A 21,756-nucleotide genomic window follows, 5' to 3' on the forward strand; every position below is an offset into this window, starting at 1 on the left:
GAGAAGGTGAGTCCCATGTCTTACTCCTCTGCCATCTTAATCACACCCTAATTCAATTCCATTCCCCATGGATACTTAGAACAAATGCTCATCGTCTAATGCTTTTTGGACGATAGGGATCTATATACGTTTACCAAGTAAAAACTTACTAATTGTGTGTTTTCAAATTTTAAATTATGCTCGTTCTATTTGATCTATTTGTGTTAAACTATCCCACCATAGGGACATGTCCATTTAAAAAATTCTGCCAATTTTTGCTTTGTATAACTTAAGGGTATGGTTTTTCAAGGTATATAAACTAAGAATTTTTATGTCTTCCAATAAAATGTTCCTTTTATCATTATATAATGACTTTCTATAATACATTTTGCATTAAATTTTCCTTTAATATTAATACAGTATTCTTACTTTATTTAGAATAGTGTTTTCACAGATTAACTTTTCCATCCTTTTCTGTTCAGCTTCTCTAAGTTACAATCATAAATGGGTATTTATATAAAGTATAGTAGATTTTGTTTTCAATTTTATACTTCTAGAATCTGTCTTTGTAAATTGGTATCTATTATGATTATTGATGCATTTTTTTCGTTTTCTCAATTTTCATGTTGCCCTTGCTTTATCCTTTGTTTTCTAGTGTACTTTTTAAAAGTTACATTTCTTCTTCTGCTAAGTCAAATTTCTTACTGATATTTTAATAGTTACATTTAAATTGTAAAATATACATTAAGTTAATAAATGTTTAAAAATTGCCCTCCTTATGAAATGTACAAAAATTTAAGTATTACTATATTTACGTATCTCTGTTAGAACTATTATGATTTTACTACCCAATTTTTAAAAAATTTTACTTTATTTTATTGGCAACACCTGTATATGGAAGGTCCCCAGCCCAGGGACTGAATCTGAGCCGCAACTGTGGCAATGCCAGATCCTGAATCCACTGTCTTCAGCGGGAAATCCAACTCAGTGTTTTAGTTTTATTGTTTTGTTTTTGTTTTTTCTTTTCCTTTCTTTTTTGGCTGCCCCAAGGCGTATGGAGTTCCCTGGGCAGGGATTAGATCCAAGCCACAGCTGCAGCAATGCCAGATCCTCTAACCCACTGTGCAGGGTCCTGGGATCAAACTTCTATCCTGCTTTGCAGAGATACTGCAGATTCCATTGTGCCACAGTGGGAACTCCAGTTTTACTATATTTATATCCTCTTCTTCAACCTAGACATTATTTCAGTCATTAATTCTCGGTCAATGATTCTTTAGCTTAACTAACATGCACATCAACATCTGCTCAAAATTGCTTCTTAAAACTCAAACTTTCCTTTTGAATTCAAGTTTCCCATTTCCTTCTCACTGAAGATATATTATGGTTAAAACAAAAGCAAAAATGAGACTATATAGTTGTTTGTTTCCTTCAAATGGGCTTCAATAAAATGTACCCAACTTCCACATATACAATATTATTTTCCAATCTCTGACATGAATGATAGAGCTGGCTATAGTATTTTTGTGTAACGATTATACTTTCTCAGTATTCTAAAGATAGAACTTCATAGTATTCAACATGTTGAGTTTATCTATTCAGAGGGTTATATCTATCCTGAAAAAAGTATCAACAAAATTATTTTGAACATTTCCTCCCAACATTCTTTTATTTTCCCCTTCTGAAATTCAGAAAATATTCTATTGTTTCTTGTTTCTGTTTTCTTATATACTTAGATCTTTATCACTTTGAAATGCATTATATTTAATATCTCAGTGCCTCTGGTCCTATCATAGCTTTGCTTACTGAGTTGTAGACATAGTTACATATAGCAAGTGTGTTTTTCCTTTTCCCTATAGCTCTTTTTCTATTTTGGAAAAAATTATATTAATTTGTGGACTTGAAGACTCAAGTTTCACTGTGATATTGTAAATTGGACTTCATATCCATGGGAGAGAGAGCCTTGAGGTTTTTGTTCCTTACCAATAATATTTTCTTTTCTCAATAGAGAGTCCCAAGTAGAGAAATGAGCTTACCTATAACCTCTGTAGATCAGTAGATAAATTTAATTAGTGATTCTTTTTCCGAGAAACAGCACTGTTAGGAACCTGGCATTATGAAGTGGGAATTCTCAGTTTATCAAAGAACCTATTTCATTCCTTTTGTTTGAGCCCAGCTATTATATCGTGTTGTATCATATTTAATGTTCATACTACATAATTCATATCATATTATTTTTTAAGAGTTAGAAAATAAACTTGAGGATACCTCCTGGAAGTTAGCTCAAAAAAGAAAAACGTTCATAAAAAGAAAGAAAATAAAATCAGTAGTTATTGAGGAGGTTCAATGTAATTTTATTTTATATTATACAGCTTTCACCTCATATTTCTATTTGTTTTGGCAAGAGCAGAATTCATGCTAGTTTAATATCACATGTGGAAGGAAAGAAAAGTCACTGTCCTTTCAAATTTTTTCAATGGCTGTAGTTTACAATACTCTAAGGACAATATCAAATTAATATATTTACAACTCTTGCCTCAGTATCTACTTATGTAATTTTTTTTCTGATTTTCATTATTCAGTTGTGGCCAATTTCAGTATTCATAATTGGTATTTCTCACTAGTAAAAATATTATATATATTTTAATAGAAATTTCAAGAAAAGAAGGCATAACTATCCTTATAATTAAGCTTATAAATGGCTTTACAGCATGAGATTATTTTGCCTTGGGAAGTATTTAAATTTAAAAAAAAATTAGTTCTAAAATGGGTAATTTACTTAAACTATGAAATGTTCTTTTTTCAATTTCTAGAAAGGCAAATATGACCCCCAGGTCTCTAAGAGGCAGGGAAGAATGAAGCAAATTCCCCAGCACCCTTTGGGACTCTAACCTTGTGGTAGACAACTAAAATAATTGCTTTTAATGATGTCCATGGCTTGATAGTACATCAGTTATAAACACTATACATTTTTTTTTGTCTTTTTGCCTTTTCTTGAGCTGCTCCCGCGGCATATGGAGGTTCCCAGGCTAGGGGGTCTAATCAGAGCTGTAGCCACCAGCCTACACCAGAGCCATAGCAACACAGGATCCGAGCCGCGTCTGCGACCCACACCACAGCTCAGATCCTTAACCCACTGGGCAAGGCCAGGGATTGAACCCATAACCTCATGGTTCCTAGTCGGATTCGTTAACCACTGTGCCAGGACGGGAACTCCCAAACACTATACTTTAATAAAAAGCTTATATTCTACTAAGGAAGATGATAGGCACGTTGGTGGGAAAATTCATCTGATCACTGGACATCTCAGAGACATGGTGACCCACTATCTCAGCTTCCTCATTTCTGTGTGTGTGAACTATAGCAGGAAGCATTCTTATTGCACTTTAGATTTCCTATTCAAATTCAACCATCTCTTAGTCCTATTATTTTTTGTGAAGTATGGGGTTAGGAATAAGGATTATTGTACTCACAAATGACCCATAAAAGACTTCCAAATACCTATTTGTTTCAGCTGGGTTTTTTCCTCCAGATGTATCTGAAATGGGAAGGACCTTCAGGGTCATTCACACAATGGGGTAACCTCATGCTCATCAGCTATAGCATTCCTCTCTTGAGACCCGCAACATCTCGCCAGCCAGTTTTGAAGCTGGATATGCTCAGGTATGTGATACTCCCTTATTCTTATGGCTCCAATTTATACACTAATTGTGGGACATATTAAAAATGCATATGTATTATTAGAATGTGCTCCCCTCCAAATCCTAGTAAAAGTATCCCAATATTGCCTCTTAAAAACACAGTCCTTAGCACTTTCAATCCATGTGTCTTCCTGATAATTATATACATGTGACATATCTTATTTCCTTTCCAATTTCCCTACCCCATCAAAAATGCTGAAATGCCTTGGAAAAATACCAAATCACATTTCCTTAAGAATCACAACTAGAGATCACTTTATTTTGTCGAACTACACTTCTTCCACTCTTTGATATTGTGGTACCTCACTAGTTAAGAAGACTTACTCCTCTAAACTGATACACACTTAATCTTTGAATATTCCACAGGTAAACAGGAGGATATTAATGTTTGCCAAGTACCTACTCTATGTCAGACATCATACCAAATGTTTCATTCACTTTATCAGTTATCAAAGGGGGTTACTGGAATAGAGTCTTTTTAAATAAAATATTATAAAATATTATGATTTCATTCACATTATCTCTGATTATGTAAGTTATTTTAGAATCACATTATACTGTTAAGTCATACTGACTTTGCAGTTAACCAAAAATTCCAAAGTATGTTTTGTTCACATAAATTGCTATTCTTAAACGGACTTTGTCCTTTTATGGTATAATCAGTTCTTTTTAAAATCTAAATGTAGTAATTTGTATTTACAGTTATAACAATTTGTATTTTGTTTTGCTCCACTTTCTTTTCTGAGTTACAATAATATCTCAATTCCTATCATATTAGCCATGGTTTCTAACCTTTCATTGTTTTATGTTTTTATTAGCATGGGATTTCTTCCTAAGTTCAAGCTGCTGATTAAAAGACTATCTAGAACATGACAGAAGCCCTTTTCAACATACTCCTGGAAAAAAATCATTCTAGGCTAACTTTGGTGATCAAAATAACTTTGATGTATTTGTTTTGTCATCTACAAATACTCTTAACTTCCATCCAAATAACACACTTTTATTTTCCCTAAAATTCTGTACTATAAAAGGCTTTCTTGAATGACTTTCTGAAATCAAATGGCCTCATCTTAATCTATCGATTTAGCAACTCTATTAAAAGCAGAACTAAGTTCAGTTTAGAATGACTTAAATTTAGTGACTTCATACAAACTGTTAGGGAAGTTCTAATTTCTTTATTCTCCTCTACATTCATAAACATTTTACATATTAATATTATTACTGACAAAATCCTATTTCGAGTGTTAATTATAGTCTAAGCAATATCCCGGTACTTGCCTCTTCTGTCTTCTGAACAATTGCATCAGGTAGAAACTATGATCATACCCATTTTGTATGTGAAGTAAGCAAAGCTTAGCAGGCAGAGACAATTTTCACAAAGACAATGTAACTATTAAATCATGAAGCCAGAGGTCAAATCCACTTTTGTCTCACTATCAAGTCCCATTCTTTAACCTAATTTCTACATACACTGCTATGGTTTTCCTTGAAATCAACATCAGATTTGTTAGTCTATAGTTTCCAAAATCTACTTTTATGTGTTTTAAGAGATCATGGTACACAATTATTTTCCCTGTGTTTCACAAAGTTTATGAACAATAGAACTTGGATATTGCCTGTAGAAAGCTTTTACAGTCTGGGATGTGATTCATCTGGTTATAGTAAAGTAAAAATATTTAAAGTTGCTAGGTTATTTTACTTTTATCTTGGCTTACCTAGAGTTTCAATGATCTCAATATTATAAATACTAATCATGAACATTATTACAGATGAAGAAAACGAGTATAAAAAGGAGAAATTGAAATATTGAGAATTTGTATTTTTCCTCTATCACATAACTTAAAAATATTATCCCCACACCAGGAAATGTCATTTTTTCCCCTTTTCTGATTCTTATTGCATATTTGATGATGCACTATTTTTGTTCTTAGTGTTTTTCAATAGGTATAGGATACTTGGGAATTTGCCCTCTTTATAAATTTTATACATTCATACATTAAAAAAACTTAAGCAATCCAATCTCCATTTTTATAAAAGGGAGATTTACAGATATAGATAAAGAAAAATTTTAGAAATAAATTTTGCAGCAAAATCTAGCATTTATACTGCTTTTGTATTATTTAAAATAGAAAAAACACCCTCTGGACAGGAAATGACAAGAGCTACCCCTTCTTCTGAGTTGATACCAGTCCTTCTAGGGTGAATGGGTTGACTAGAGAGCATCATCTAGGCTCCAGACCCAACTTCATCCCTTGGCTGGACCACAGCCTACACTTCCCTATGACTTCCATGACTCCCACTTGCCTACGTAGTTGTACTTTCTATGTGCTCACATAGCATGTCATCCTTTTCCTACCAAAGAGGTTATCATAACAATTACTTGGTTTGTAACTTTACTGATACCAGGGACTTTTAAATTTTTTTTTTTTTTTTAGGGCTGCATCTACAGCATATGGAAGTTTCTGGGCTAGGGGTTCAATCAGAGCTGCAGCTGCCAACCCACACTATAGCCACAGCAATACTGGATCCAAGCTGCATCTGCTACCTATGGCTCAAGACAACACCAGGTCCTTAATCTACTGATGAAGGCCAGGGCCTGGACTTGCATCCTCATGGATACTATTCAGATTCTTAACCTGCTATCCATGGGAACTTCAGGATTACTCATATTTTTTCAACCATCATATCCCAACAAATAAGTTACTTCTTGAAACATTTTTTTTTTCTTTTTAGAGCTACACTCATGGCACATGGAGGTTCCCAGGCTAGGGTCTAATTGGAGCTACAGCTGCTGGCCTATTCCACAGTGATAGCAATGCAGGATCCGAGCCACATCTATGACCCACACCACAGATCACCGCAACGTCAGATCCTTATGCCACTGACTGAGGCCAGGGATCAAACCTGCAACCTCATGGTTACTAGTCAGATTCGTTTCCGCTGAGCCACAACAGGAACTCCTGAAACATATATTTTTATGTATAATATCAATATTTGAAAAAAGGCCAACAGTACTGAGATCTCTCAGAAACTCAAGTTACTCATTACGTCCAAATAACCAACTTTGTCGTTCAAATCAAATTATATACAGTGCTTTATCAAAATGCATATAACTATATACACATACTGATTTAATTATGATTAAATGGTTTATATATGTTATCATTCATCAGAATGAGACTTTTTGTAGGTGCCTGGAGACAAATGTTTCAAATGTAACATGAATGTATTTTATAATCAAAATTAGAAAATTATCTTTTAAATTTAATGGTCTCTAAGATTTTTGTTTCCACAATAAAATTACCTGTTTATTTTTAGTAAAGCAACTAACACCTTCTTGATTCTAATTGCCTGTTCTATAATCCCTACAATATAAAATGCTACTTTCTTGGATTTTTTTTTCTCTATGAGATTCTTTTAAACAGATTATTTTCTTTCATTATTCTACACCAATCTTTATATCTACACCTATAAAATTACTTTCACTTCCTCATATTAGAATTCATTATATTTTCTATAATTTTGTATATGTATGTATATACAAACTATCCATACATAAGTTCACAAGTAGTATTACTAGCACTATTCATATTACATTCTTTTAAAAATTATTGTGTAAAACCATAATCACTTCTACTCCATTTGGTATACCTGATTTCATCATTAATGCATAATTTTAAAAATGTATTTTCCTATATTTCTTACTCCTTTCCAATTTTTCTTAAAATGATGATTTATCATTTGATTCTTCTGCCCACCTCATTTTCTCTTTTCTTACCAAAAGTAAGCTTCTTTACTATTAAAATTCATTGTACAAACATTTTAATCCCACAAATATTCAATTGCTCTAGCCTATTTTCTCTTCCAAAATAGTTACTTAGACTAAAAATAAGGGAGTAAAATACTTAATGCATCTAACTTCCAGCATTTTGCTGTATAGGATCATAAAAATCATTAGAGAAACACTTCAGATCAGGAGACAGTGTTAAAAATCTGCAGTTCAGGAGTTCCCATCGTGGTACAACAGAAACAAATCCAACTAGGAACCATGAGGTTGCAGGTTCAATCCCTGGCCTTGCTCAGTGGGTTAAGGATCCAGCATTGCTGTGAGCTGTGGTGTAGATTGCAGATGTGGCTCGGATCTGGCGTGGCTCTGGCTGTGATGTGGTTCAGTGGCTACAGCTCTAATTAGATCCCTAGCCTGGGAACCTCCATATGCCATGAGTGAAGCCCTAAAAAGACCAAAAAAAAAAAACAAAACAAAACAAAAAACAAATCTGCAGTTCAGTAAGTCTTGACCATCTCTCTCATGTTTCAGTTATTCTCTTCAATAAAAAAAAGCATGCCATTTATCTTGTCAATCTAGAAATCAAGCCCCATGATCCTTAGCAAGGGGTACTTATAAAACTTAGTGATACTTGAATTAATAGAATAGATTAAGTGGCTGAACGAGTGAATGAATGGATAAATATATTGGTTAGTAAAAAGATCCCATGCATTTGTTTGGGGTTTTTTGTTTGTTTGTTTTTGTTTGTTTTGTCTTTTTAGGACTGCACCCTCGGCATTTGGAGGTTCCCAGGCCACAGCTACACCACAGCCACAGCTATGCCAAATATGAGCTCTCTCTGTGACCTACACCACAGATCACAGCAACCCCAGATCCTTAATCCACTGAATGAGGCCAGGAATCGAACCTATGTCTTCATGGATGATAGTCAGATTTGTTTCTGTTGAGACACGTTGGGAACTTCCACATTTGTTTGTCTTTACCAGTGTATTAGCATATGAAACATTGAATTCTTACAATAAATAATAATAACAAAATAATAACGTCAATTCTTTACAGACCATGAATCTAGATGCATGCTTTCTTTTCATATTGTCTTCTATGAATTTTTCATTCCATCACATACTATTTTTATTGGTGTTGTCTCTTTCTTCTTGGAATTTCTTTTCCTCTCTGGTTTTATTCTTTCATTATTTCTTTTATTCTTTCTTGATACAATTTTGCCTTTTAGCCTTTTAAAAACCTCAGTGCATGGAGAGATGTTCCCAGAGCACTTTAATCACATCCCTCAGCAGAGAGGCTACCTTGCATTTATAGCATACATAATTGGTGACTACCTGAGGCAAAAGACATACTTAGCATACACCCTGCAGGTTCCTGAAATAGTTCCCTTGGTGTCCACACTTCCTCAAGTTAAACTCAAGTCCTTTATGACTCTTTCTGGAATTTTTGTTCTCTGTCAAGTCACACTGACAGATAGTAATGCTTATGTCCTGGGGACTCATGGCTGGTTTTAAGATCGGCTGACCACTGTAATGTCCTGATGAAAATCTCTGATAACTCACTCACTCCTGCTAGTTATCAGTACTTTGTGCCTAAGAGATGTCAAACTTTGACTTCTTTAATAAAAGTTACATTATTTCATGCAGAATATTAAAAGCATTGCTGCAAACATCCCATATATATGGAATATACATATATACATAGTACATACATACATGCAAACTTAGGCGTGATTTTTGTGTGTATATTATGATTTGTTACCATGTAATTAAGTACACTGAAACACAGCTGTTAAAATAAGAAGTTTAAACTAGCTTGCTATTTATTTGAACAAAGATAAATTTGAAAGAACTATTTGCTATCTCTATCCCATTAATAACATGTAATTTAATGTTGCCTATATTTAACATATAAGTATTTTGGTAAGATATTACATACTCAATAAATAATATCCAAGGCACTTTATAGAGGTTCTCAGGCAATATAAGCATAGCTCAAGTTTAAAAATAAAACTTAGGGTCACAGAAGCTATGATGGGTAGTCCAGAAATATATGTAGGAAGCAATTAATAAAATAGGAAGATTCAATTTGAAGACCTAGCTTGCTAATGACACTTCTAATTTTTAAACTTTACAGTGTTTTTTTTGCACATATGCACATACACACATGTATTGACAGATTTTTATTGATTTTAATCAAAAGGAAGTTGAGTAAAAATACATGTAGGATATATTTGAAAACTGATAACTATTTGTTCTTTTGATTATAAAACTATAATTCTATTTGAAAGGCCACTGACTTTTTAATTTTATATAATATGAGAAAGTAAAGCAAAGTATAGCAGCTTTAGGGAAAGATGTCAGAAAAACATTTGTGTCTTCATAATTCTATACCACATATCATGGGGCCAGAGCACATTCTGAAAGGATAAAACCACACCTTTAAAGTTTTCTATATCAAATGCATGAGGAAGAAAATCATTCCTTCTACCATAAAATTTCAGCTTACTTATTCACAGGATAGCACCTTCAAAGACCAACCTGGAAAAGAAATTTTGGTGAATAATTTATAAGTCAAAAGTAAAGCCAAGGGTGCAATCATATATATATATATATATATATATATATATATATATAGTCTTAGAGCACATAGAAGTCAGATGACATATCAAAGTGTGAAGAAAAACAATCAAAACAAAGTTTACATTTACATGAAAAAAATTCACCTTTAAGAAAATAGCTAGGTTATAAGTATACTAAAAGTATGTCACTGTGAAAAAACATAAGCTAGTTTAAAAGTTTTGAAAGATATATGTGTGTATATAAATATTTTCTGAAGCAGTAACACGATTCCAAAAAAAATAACTAAACATACCTTTGAACATCTAATTTTTAATATTTTCATGTATAATTCCTTGTGTTACTGAAATAGAAAAAAAAATGACAGGGGAAAGAAAATAATCATTTTCCTCTTTAAAATGTTAAACCAAAGTACTACCTTCTTTTTTCCAGCTTTCTTGAGTCTACTGTGCTTCATACGTCTAATTCACTTATCCACTCTCAACCCCCAACCCATAGCATTTTTTTGTTTGTCTTTAAACCACTTTATTGATGTATGAATAACATCTGATAGCAGTACATATTTAAAGCATTCATTTTATGCATCTGCTTAACCATTGAAAAGACTTAAATTACTTCCATATCTTGGCTATTGTGAGTAATACTACAACAAACTATAAGCATGGGGTACAGATATCTCTTTGACTTCATGACATCAATTCTTTTTGATATTCCTATTCCCAGAAGTAGGAATCCTGAATCATAGGGTAGTTCTATTTTTAATTATTTGAGGAACTGTCAAACTGTTCCATAGTGATGTACTAATTTATATTTCCACTGACAGTACACTAAGGTTCCAAATTCTCCACATCCTTGCTATCATTTAAATATATAAATATATATATGAAGAAAAACAAATAAAAGTTTGCATTTACATGAAAAATAAAAATCACCTTTAAGAAAATAGGAGTTCACCTTGTGGCTCAATAGTTAACGAATCCGACTAGGAACCATGAGGTTGCAGGTTCGATCCCTGGCCTCGCTCAGTGGGTTAAGGGTCCAGCATTGCCATGAGCTGTGGTGAGGGTTGCAGATACAGCTCATATCTGGCGTAGCTGTGGCTGTGGTATAGGCCAGTGGCTACAGCTCAGATTCAACCCCTAGCCTGGGAACCTCCAAATGCCATGGATGCGGCCCTAGAAAAGAACAAAAAAAAAAAAAAGAAAAGAAAATAGCTAGGTCATAAATACATTAAAAGTGTGATACTGTGATACTGTGAAAAATCTTAAGGTAGTTTAAAAGTATTAAAATATATGTGAACATATAAATATCGCATATATGCAGACATACACACATATATAAAATGGCTATTCTAACAAGTGTGAGGTGATATCTCATTGTGGTTTTGATTTGCATTTCCCTGGTTAGTAAAGCTGAGTACCTTTTCATATACTTGTTGGTCAATTGCATGTCGTCTTTAGAGAAATATCTACTTAATTCCTTTGTCCATTTTAAAATCAGGTTATTTGTTTTTCTGCTTTTGAGCTATAGACACATTATATATTTTGGATATTAAACCTTTATCAAATATGACTGCTTTCATTATTCATCTATACATTATATCACTTGATATTAATATCAACCTTTATCAGGAAGACATGGATGGTGTCTGCTATGGAGGTAAGGATCCTGATACTGTGATGGCACAAAACAGAGACAAGTGTTCCATCGTTACTAAGATGGTGATAAATTTTTATCATTTAAGATATTAATAATATACAATCAGTGAATATAAAACAAAACAAACTCAAAGACTTCAAATGTATGGTTATCAAAGGGGCAATGCTGAGGGGAGGTATACTTGGGAGGTTGGAGCATTGTATACACACTATTGTATGGAAAATCATTAGGTAACAAGGACCTGCTGAATGGTACAGGGAAATCTACCCCGAACACTGTGATGGCCTACATGGGAAAAGAATCTGAAAAAGTATGGATATATATGTATAACTGATTCACTTTGCTGTATACCTGAAGCTAACACAAAATTTTAAGTCAACTATACTGCAGTAAAATTGAAAAAAATTATAGCCCATTTGGAGTGGAATTATAGGATTTTAATCAGATATAAAGAGATATTAGTCCTAGTTCATTTAAAAATTATATGATTTTTGGAAAGCTATTTGATTTGAGTTTCAGTGTTCACATTTTTTAAAGGGATATAAAAATATTTTGTACTGATGGTTAATTTTATGTGTCAACTTGAATAGGCATGGGTATCCAGTTCTTTGGTCAAATGCTAATCTACATGTTGCACTTTAATCAGTAGAATATGAGAAAAGCATATTATTAAAAAGCACATTATTCTCCATAATTTAGGAAGGTCTCATCCAGTTAGTGCTACCAGCCTATGCCACAGCCACAGCAACCACTGAGTGAGGATAGGGATTGAACCTGCATCCTCATGGCTACTAGTTGGATTCATTTCCTCTGTGCCACAAGAAGAACTCCCCATTTTGGAATTTTTAAACTTCTAGCCTGCTCTGCAAATTTCAGACTTGCCAGTCCACATAATCATTTGAGGAAATTCTTTAAAATCTCTCTCTATATATATATAAATAGATAGATATACATATATAGTATATATCTGTATATGGAGAGATAGATACAGATACAGGAAAAGATTATTTACATATACATTTACATAGATGTATTATTAGTGTACTATAGAGATGTTATATCACTGATATTATATAGGTGTTCTATATTGTGTTTGTATATTATATAGATGTTATATATAATCTTTATACTGTATAGATTATGTTTTATTCATTGTATTATAGACGTTACAGTAGATGTATATATACACATGAATATGTTCTACTTCTATTTCTCCAGAGAACTTGACGAATACAAATTCATTATCTGTTGTTGAAAATTCAAAGCAAACCATGTGCATCAGGTGGTATATTAGCCTTCAGTTTGCTAATTTGTCTATGAAGAGTGTCCTTGTATTTCAAGGATCAACAAAATAAATATACTTCCCCCTTTCACTAGCAAGCACAGCTGCCACCACCCATCTGTGGATCCATCTTCTTTTTTCCTACTCTTGTTGGAACTATGACCTTGGCAATCATAGCGAGTAGTGTCACTCCCATTTCTACCCCTTGACTCCCAAACCTGGGAATCTTGGCTATGAGAGAAACAGCACAAAATATTAGATGCTAATTTAGAACATATACAGTCTTCTGGAGAACCTTACCCCACCCTGCAAGGTACTACCACCTAGCTGGCACTACAAGTGAGTCTTCAAAAGGCTATTCCACTATTTCATCAAAGGAGTTGCTTCAGGATGGCAAGAAACATGGTAATACCAATAAATTCCCTAAGTGTGGCCCCATTGCTGCAATTCAGCTGTTGTGATGTGAATTTCTTGATCAGAATCAGTACTATGTGAAATACTATGACTAAGCCATTTTCTTTTTTTTTTTCAGACTTTATTTTATTTTTTTAAAGAATAAAATACATATATTTAAACACAATTACATTCAAACAGATTATTATATCATGGATCTTAAGAAACAGGTTAAGTGACTCCCTCTGAAGTGGAATGGAAAATATGCCGAGACGAATAGGAAATTTATTCTATACTGTACCCCATCTTGTATGGCTTTCATCCTTACTATTTAGTATTATCTATTACATTTCAATTTTTCTTTAAAAATTAGCATTATATTAAAATTGTGTATATCATGCAACTAAAATTTATAAAGAAGGAAGCCTTATATACCATTAAATATTTTATACAGCATATAAAAAATGAACAACAACTGGTAAGAATAACAAAAATAATACACCCTCTGAAAATAAGTAAAATATAAAATGCACAAATTGGGTTAAAAAACAGTGTAACTATATAAATATGTCCTCACAATTTGTTAAATCTTATTGATTCTTCAATAAAGGCATTACACCATTATAGGTGATGTGATAAACAAGACGTTATAGACCTTACATTGTACCATGGAGAGAAATGGTTATTAATAACCCAATTGTAGAACTGTATTATTTAATTGTACAGTCGCATTATTTAATTATAATTATCATAAATTCTTTGATGGAGAAGAAATCAGAATCAGATGTAAGAAGACTTCAGCATTCCAAGAATGATGTCAAATGACCCCTGTCATGGTGGATTATACATGAGATATGTTTCTTCTCCAGAGATTCCTTGTTTGTGTATCAATTGTAGATCTTTGGTTTGCAGATATTCTGAAGTTTTGATGTAAGAGTCTGTATGTATATGAGATTGTTTTAAGTTGTTGTTCTCTTAATTGCAAGTTCATCTCCAGTGTCCTGCATTTGTAGCCACCTTTTCTCATGATGGTATAATTGGTGGTATAATTGTGCATGGATTATTCCGTGTCTTTACTGTATATATACCTTTACTGGTGAGCCTTGTCATTTGTGGAATTTTTGTTTCCTGTTGGGCCTTTTCTTTTCTGCCTAGAGAAGTTCCTTTAGTATTTGTTGTAAGACTGGTTTAGTGTTGCTGAATTCTCTCAGCTTTTTCTTATCTGAGAAGGTTTTGCTCTCTCCTTCAAATCTGAATGAGAGCCTTGCTGGGTAAAGTAATCTTGGCTGGAGGTTTTTTCCTTTCATCATGTTAAGTATATCATGCCACTCCCTTCTGGCTTGAAGCGTTTCTGCTGAAAAATCTGCTGATAACTTTATCAGGGTTCCCTTGTATGTTACTTGTTTCTTTTCCCTAGCTGCTTTCAAGATTTTCTCTTTGTCTTTAATTTTGGTCAGTTTGATTAATATGTGTCTCGGTGTATTCCTCCTTGGGTTTATTTATATGGTACTCGTTGTGCTTCCTGAGTGAGTGGTTTGGTTCCTTTCCCATGTTAGGGAAGTTTTCGGCTATTATCTCTTGGAATATTTTTTCTGTCTCCTTCTGTCTCTCTTTTCCTTCTGGCACCCTTATAATACGGATGTTGGTGTGTTTCACGTTGTCCCAGAGTTCTCTGAGACTCTCTTCATTTGTTTTCAATCTTCTTTCTCTTTTCTGTTCTACATCTGTAACTTCCATTAACCTGTCTTCCACCTCGCTTATTTGTTCTTCTGCCTTCTTTATTCTGCTGTTGGCTGCTTCTAGTGAATTTTTTATTTCAGTTATTGTATTTTGCATTTCTTCCTGATTAAGTTTTATATCTTGTATCTCTTTGCTCAGTGTTTCCTATAAGTTATCCACATTTGCCTCCACTTTATTTCCAATGTCTTGCATCATCTTCAGCATCTACAATCTAAAGTCTTTTTCCTGGAGGCTAAGAATCTCCTCATCACCTAGATGATTTTCTGGGGTTTTTCCTTTCTCCCTCATCTGAGTTATAGTTCTCTGTCTTTTTATTTTTATAGGTTTTTGGTGTGGTGACCTTTTTACAGATAAAGAGTTGTAGCCTCTTTTACTTCTGGTGTCTGCACCCCTTGTGGCTGAAGTCATTATGGGGGCTTGCTGTAGGCTTCCTGATGGGACGGGCTGATGCCTGCCCACTGGTAGGTGGAGCCGATTCTAATCCCTCTGGTGGGTGGGGCTTAGTCTCTGGATGGGATTAGAGGCATCTGTGTGCCTGAGGGGTCTTTAGGTAGCCTCTTTACTGAGGGGCAGGGCTGTGATTCCACCTGGATTGTTGTTTTCCCTGGGGCTTCTCAGTGCTGACTGACTAGTGGGTCCAGATTTTCCCAAAATGTCCACCTCTGGAGAAAGGAAGCTGCTGAATATTCCCGAGAGCTTTACCTTCAATGTCCCTCCCCAACAACAAGCCACATTCACCCCTGTTTTCCCATGATGTCTTCCAAGAACTGTAGTCAGGTTTGACCCAGATTCCCATGGAGACCTCACTCTACTCTGGGCCCCAGTGCATGTGAACGTCCGTGTGTGCCTTTTAAGAATGGGGTCTCTGTTTCCCGCAGTGCTGTGGAGCTCCTGCACACAAGCCCCACTGGCCTTCAATGCCAGGTGCTCCAGGGGCTGTTTCTCCCAGTGCCAGATCCCTGCATGTGAGGGTTTGATGTGGGGCTCAGAACTCTCACTCCTGTAGGTGAGTCTCTGTGAACCAGTTAGTTTTCAGTCCGTGGAGCTTCCCACCCGGGAGGCATGGGGTTGTTTATATAGTGAAATTGCCCCTCTTACCTCTTGATGTGGCCTCCTTTTTTTCTTCTGGAGTAGGGTATCTTTTTTAAGGTTTCTGGTCCTTTTGGGTGGGGGATGCTCAGCTTTTAGTTGTGAATTTTGTTGTTTTTAGGAGAGAAGTTGAGCTCTGGTCCTTCTATTCCGCCATCTTAATCTTCAGACCTGACTAATGCATTTTCTACGTTCATGGATGATAATTTGGCAGAAGACTTGTGGACAGGGTAGTCAAATCCCTGTCCATAATGTCTGTTTCAGTGAGAACTGTCCCTTCAATAATGGAAGTGGTCCAGTGTAATCAACCTGCCACCAGGGAGCTGACTAATCACCCCATGGAATGATGCCAGGTAAGGGACTCAATGTTGATCTCTGCTGTTGGCAGATTTGACACTCAACAGGAATGAGCCTTAGCCAGGTCAGCCTTGGGTAATAGAAGTCCATATTGCTTAGCCTGTGCATAACCTGTATCACTGCCCCCAGGGCCATTTTGTTCATGAGCCCATTGGGTGATAGCAGAAGTAGCTACAGAAGGAGGCTGACTGGTATCTACAGAATGGGTCATCTGCTGATTATTTAAATTGTCCTTTCCTGAGGTCACCCTTTGTGAATACTTCCAAGGGATGCAAATGTCTTCATGTTTTTAACCCATTCAAATATATCTATTCACATATTTCTTCACTGAATTTCCTTGTCACCAATTTTCCAATCACATTCCTTCCAAGTTCTTGACCATCCAGCCAAATCACTGCCCACAGACCATGAATCAGTATATAATCACTCATCCAGCCATTTCTTCTTCAAAACAAAATGATGCTCTGCTTGAAGTTCTGCCACTGGGAGGATCTCTTTTCACCACTGTCTTTCAAGGTTGCCCAGATAGGGCTGTAACACTGCGGCTGTCCATATTTGAGTGGTACAGTTGCATAGTTTATTTTTTTGATTCTTGAAATACAAGGATTTTCTCAGCAGATGAGTTAAAAAATTTAAAACAAATACAATACCTGATGCACTCTGTTCACTTTGAATCTTCAGTGATAATGAAATTGTATGAGTCAGGAGTTTCCACAGAAACAGAGCCAATTTTATCTGTCAATCTATCTATCTACCTACCTACCTATCAAGAGAGAGGGATTAATTTGTAGGATTGGCTCTTGTGATTGTGGGCAGTTGGCATGTCTGAATCCTTCAGCCCAGACTGGCAGGCTTGAAATTCCAGCAGGAGTTAATGTTTCAGTTGAGTCTGAAGGCTATCTGAAGACAGAATTCTTTGCTTTTTTGAGAAACCACGGTTTTTGTTCTTAAAATGCTCAACTGATTGTATGAGGAGGATAATTCACTGTACTCAAATTCCTATCTGCATGTTAATCACATCTAAAAAAATAATCATATAACAACATCTAGACTGATGTTTGACCAAACAACTAGGTACCATAGCTAAGTGACACATAAATTAAATATCACACTTTTCTACTATAAAGTGGGATTATTAGGCTCAAATTAGAATAATAAAGTCCTGGTCACTTGGCAGAGGGGCTGATATATAGCAGGCTCCATACTATTTCTTTGAATGGATACTACTCCTAATGCCATTATAATTAATCCCACTCTTCATACTACTAATTCTGTGATTACTGTTACTACTGATGGCCTGTTTTAATACTCTCCTACTCATCTCCTGAGGTTTTCTAGAACATAATTATTCACTGTTAGTCAAACAGGTGTTACACTGATCCGTTCAAACACCTTAAAGCCTAATCAACTCAAACACATGTTACACTAAAGAATCTCTGCTGTCCCACAACATGTAATGCTGAATTATTAGCTCCCCTGAGTGTCTGACTTAGTTTCCCCTTGCATACTATCAAGTCATTCATGCTATGGAAGAGCTAATGTAGAAGTTTTGGAGATTAATAGATTTGGGTTCAAGTTTTGTAGTTAGTTACATAAACCTTGAGTCATTTAAGTTTTGCAAGCGCCCTTCCCCATCTATAAATTGTAGACAATATGATTAATCTCAGAGAAGGGGAATGATGATTCAAATGTGTATTCATTCATTTTCTACAATTTTTTACTCCATATTACATACATCTTGAGATTAGAAATCACATCCTATGTATGTTTTAGTCTTTTTTTGCTCCCTTTTCTGTGCCTTGCATAGTGTAATAAGGCAGTAAACTAAGTGGTGATTAAAGGTGATAATTAATTTATTATACATTCAAAGATATGTAATTAATACCCATTATTTTTTTGAGATGTATGGTAAATAAGGCAGCAATAGAGGTACAGGCAACTGAGAATTCAAAGGAATGGATTTAGGTGTGGTCCATGAAGTAAGGAAAAGGATTCAGCAAACAGTAATTCATGGCAAGAGGAGATTAGGGCACTTGAAGCTAAATCTCTAAATTAAACATTTTACCCTGGAATATCACTAAATATTGTATTGAGCCTAATTATCCCACAACTGTATTTAGTGATTTCTAAAATAGAATGACCTGAACCAACAGAGTCTGAGGCACATTTTAAGTGAGAATGCATTTTTGAGGAGGGAAGACTTGGCACAGAGTAAGGAAAAATGCAATAAAATGGGAGAGAAGACACCAATTATGAGGCTGTGCCCTACTGAGCTTCCAAGAAAGGCATAGAGGTTGCATAGTCATAGGTCTTCTCTCAGCGAAAAACCTAGAGGTTCACTTTCTCCTTACCATTTAGAATGGGCAAAAGAAATCACGTTTACCAATAAAATGTACCATGATAATTCTACTGAGAAACAAAAATATCTCTATTTCTAATATTTGTGTCTATTAGATGAAGGAAGTTGTTATATATTTGTAACTACTTCAATGAAAAGCCTTAATATGAGGAAATCCATACACGGATTTGTTTTGTTTTTAAAATAATATTTTAACAGGAGTTCCTGTCATGACTCAGCAGGTTAAGAACCTGACATGGTGTCTGTGAGGATGTGAGTTTAATTGCTGGCCCCAGTCAGTGGGCTAAGGATCCAGCATTGCTGCAAGCTGTAGCATAGGTTGCGGATGCGGCTTGGATCCGGCGTTGCTATGATGCCAATGATGATGCCAATCTTTTCCCAGTGTCCTTGGGAAGAATCACACATTTGGGGTCCCCTAGGCCCTCCTCCTAATATTTTGGAATTTAGGAAGCCAAGGTGCTTGTTTCTGCCACCTTGCTTGAAAATCATCACGACAATTGGCACAGAGTAGTTTGTCTCTGGGTTTCTCTGAGAGTGAGTACTAAGGAAAGAAGTGTCAGTCACTGTGCCCTATTTGGAGGGATAGGACTGGGATCATCCTATAGAGGTTACCTAAAGATGAGGCTTCTAGATTCAAGAACTAAACCAGGGATGATGGAATGCAGGCAGAGTAAAACACCTGTGATCTCTCTTCAGAACCGAACACAGGTAGGTCTTACAGAGAAACAAAAACAAAGTGCCAAATCTTGTTGGAAAAAATTCAAAAGCATAATTTATCTCAGTTAGTTTAATATTTATTTTTGAGAGGATACATAAGGTATTAAATTGAGTATGGATCTGGATTAACACCAATTTGAGTGCCAGTACAATTTGTGCTTTAAACTTGCCGAGTGTACTTTGGTATTCTGCAAAATTTCTATTTACCTCTGTTTCACAGACATATTAGTATATACACTACAGAGTTTAGCAAGTTCTCAAGACAGTCACATACATAAAAATATTAAGCACATTCTCTGGCACAAAGTAGGACAGGATGAAATAGACTAAAATGTCTAGACTTCAGAATTTGATAGGCTTTTCTTGCAATTTTGTCCTTGCAAACAGTATAACTCCAGTAGATTTTAAAACTTCTAATTACCTCAGTTTTCTCTACTGTTAAATGGGGATGATAGTACCTTGTAGGAATGGTATGAAAAATGAAATATAATCAGCTATTTTGTACAGCATAGTTAGCAGGAAATAAATAGACTTGATTATTATTATGACTATCATTCAAAATTCACATGCACATGAATTTTTGAGTAAAATCAAATATCAAATAAATAAGCTCAATGTTTAATCAAGGAACAAAAAAATCTGGCAATAGCTTTAGGCACTAGGATTTTTTGATGTATTTATTTTTTATGTGTTTGTTTTGTATATCACTTAAATTTAGATTTAAAATCTCTTGAAGAAACTAGAGGTCTCAAGGAAAGGATGGCGTTCTTGTAGGTGAAGGTCTTTACCAAAAACACAAACCACGGATTCTTCCTTGGTACACACTGCTAGTCTATTCTGCTTCTGTGTCCATTTTTTGTTATGACATTTAAAATTGTACCTGGTATGAAATGGGATTCTGCAGAGTGGAAGATATGATGGGCACTCCTTTTGGCTCTTCAATTAGTTTCTAAAACTTTCTTTTTTGGGTACCACTTCCATAGAAAATAAACTCTCTTTGGAGGTTTGCCAAAGCTCATTTTAGAAGTGTTCAGAAAACATATTTGGCCTGATTAATAATAAAGTCTATTTTTAAAATATGATAACTAGAAGGGCTGTTGTATATTTTCTTATTAAATAAAGAGTTTGAGTTTTCTTTTATTGGTGTCTGTTTATTTGCATCCTTCCTCTATGCTAATAAATTGTCAAGATTCTATTCACAGGGGCTCATTTATAGTCTTGAAAGTTACAGATATTGCACATCAGGAAATGGGTCCACTCTGAATTTACCATTAACATTTTAGACAACCATGAACTGAAGAGAATCTTCAGTTCAGTGTTTGCATTATTGCTCTTCTTTGTTAATATCTCTAGGCCTAGGTTTTAAAGATTTTTCCCAGCTTCTGTATCTTGGTTCTTTAGATACTTTAGACTCTTTACTGGTGCCAGCTACAAGGATTACTTCATTGCATGAGAAACACTGATGAAAATGATGCAATGAGCTTCTTTCTTTTGACAGAATGTGGCAGGCAACTACCAGTTTTAATATATCACCTTAGCCCACCCCCCAGATTGATGAGCTGCTAGCTGCACAGTGATCTAACAAAGTCCCTAATATAACTTCTAAGAAAGGTCACGGGCAAGAAATCTGATTGTGCTGTGTAAACAGCTCTTCTGCTATAAGCACAGGCAAGATTTGTACTCCTTGCTCTTTCAAGAGTAAATTCTCCCAAGCAAGCTTTACATGAGAGCAAGAGATCAGAGCCAAAGTAACTAATTTGGGCTTTCAAATATGCCTCTGCAGTCTTCCCATGCTCAGAATATCCTTGAGATATCCTTCTTCTGCACATTTCTCCCCTTACCCCCCTACCCTGAGCCCATGACGTTTTCAAGTCCTTTTTCCCTATCAATACTCCTCTGTATGGTGTCCCCAGAGGACCTATTAAACAAATTTGAGAATAATTTCTATGAGTTGAAAAGAGTTTAATATGTTACCTGTACTTCGATATCTCTACAAGCAGCTTTAATAACTATGTCAAAAAGGAAAAGAAGCCAGATGACCTTTCTCTCAGTTACCACAGCTATAATGACCCAACACCTATTACATTGAAATGAAACCACCAATTTATTTCCTG

Source organism: Phacochoerus africanus, chromosome 3 (assembly GCF_016906955.1).
Source record: "Phacochoerus africanus isolate WHEZ1 chromosome 3, ROS_Pafr_v1, whole genome shotgun sequence".
Taxonomy (NCBI): Eukaryota; Metazoa; Chordata; class Mammalia; order Artiodactyla; family Suidae; genus Phacochoerus; species Phacochoerus africanus.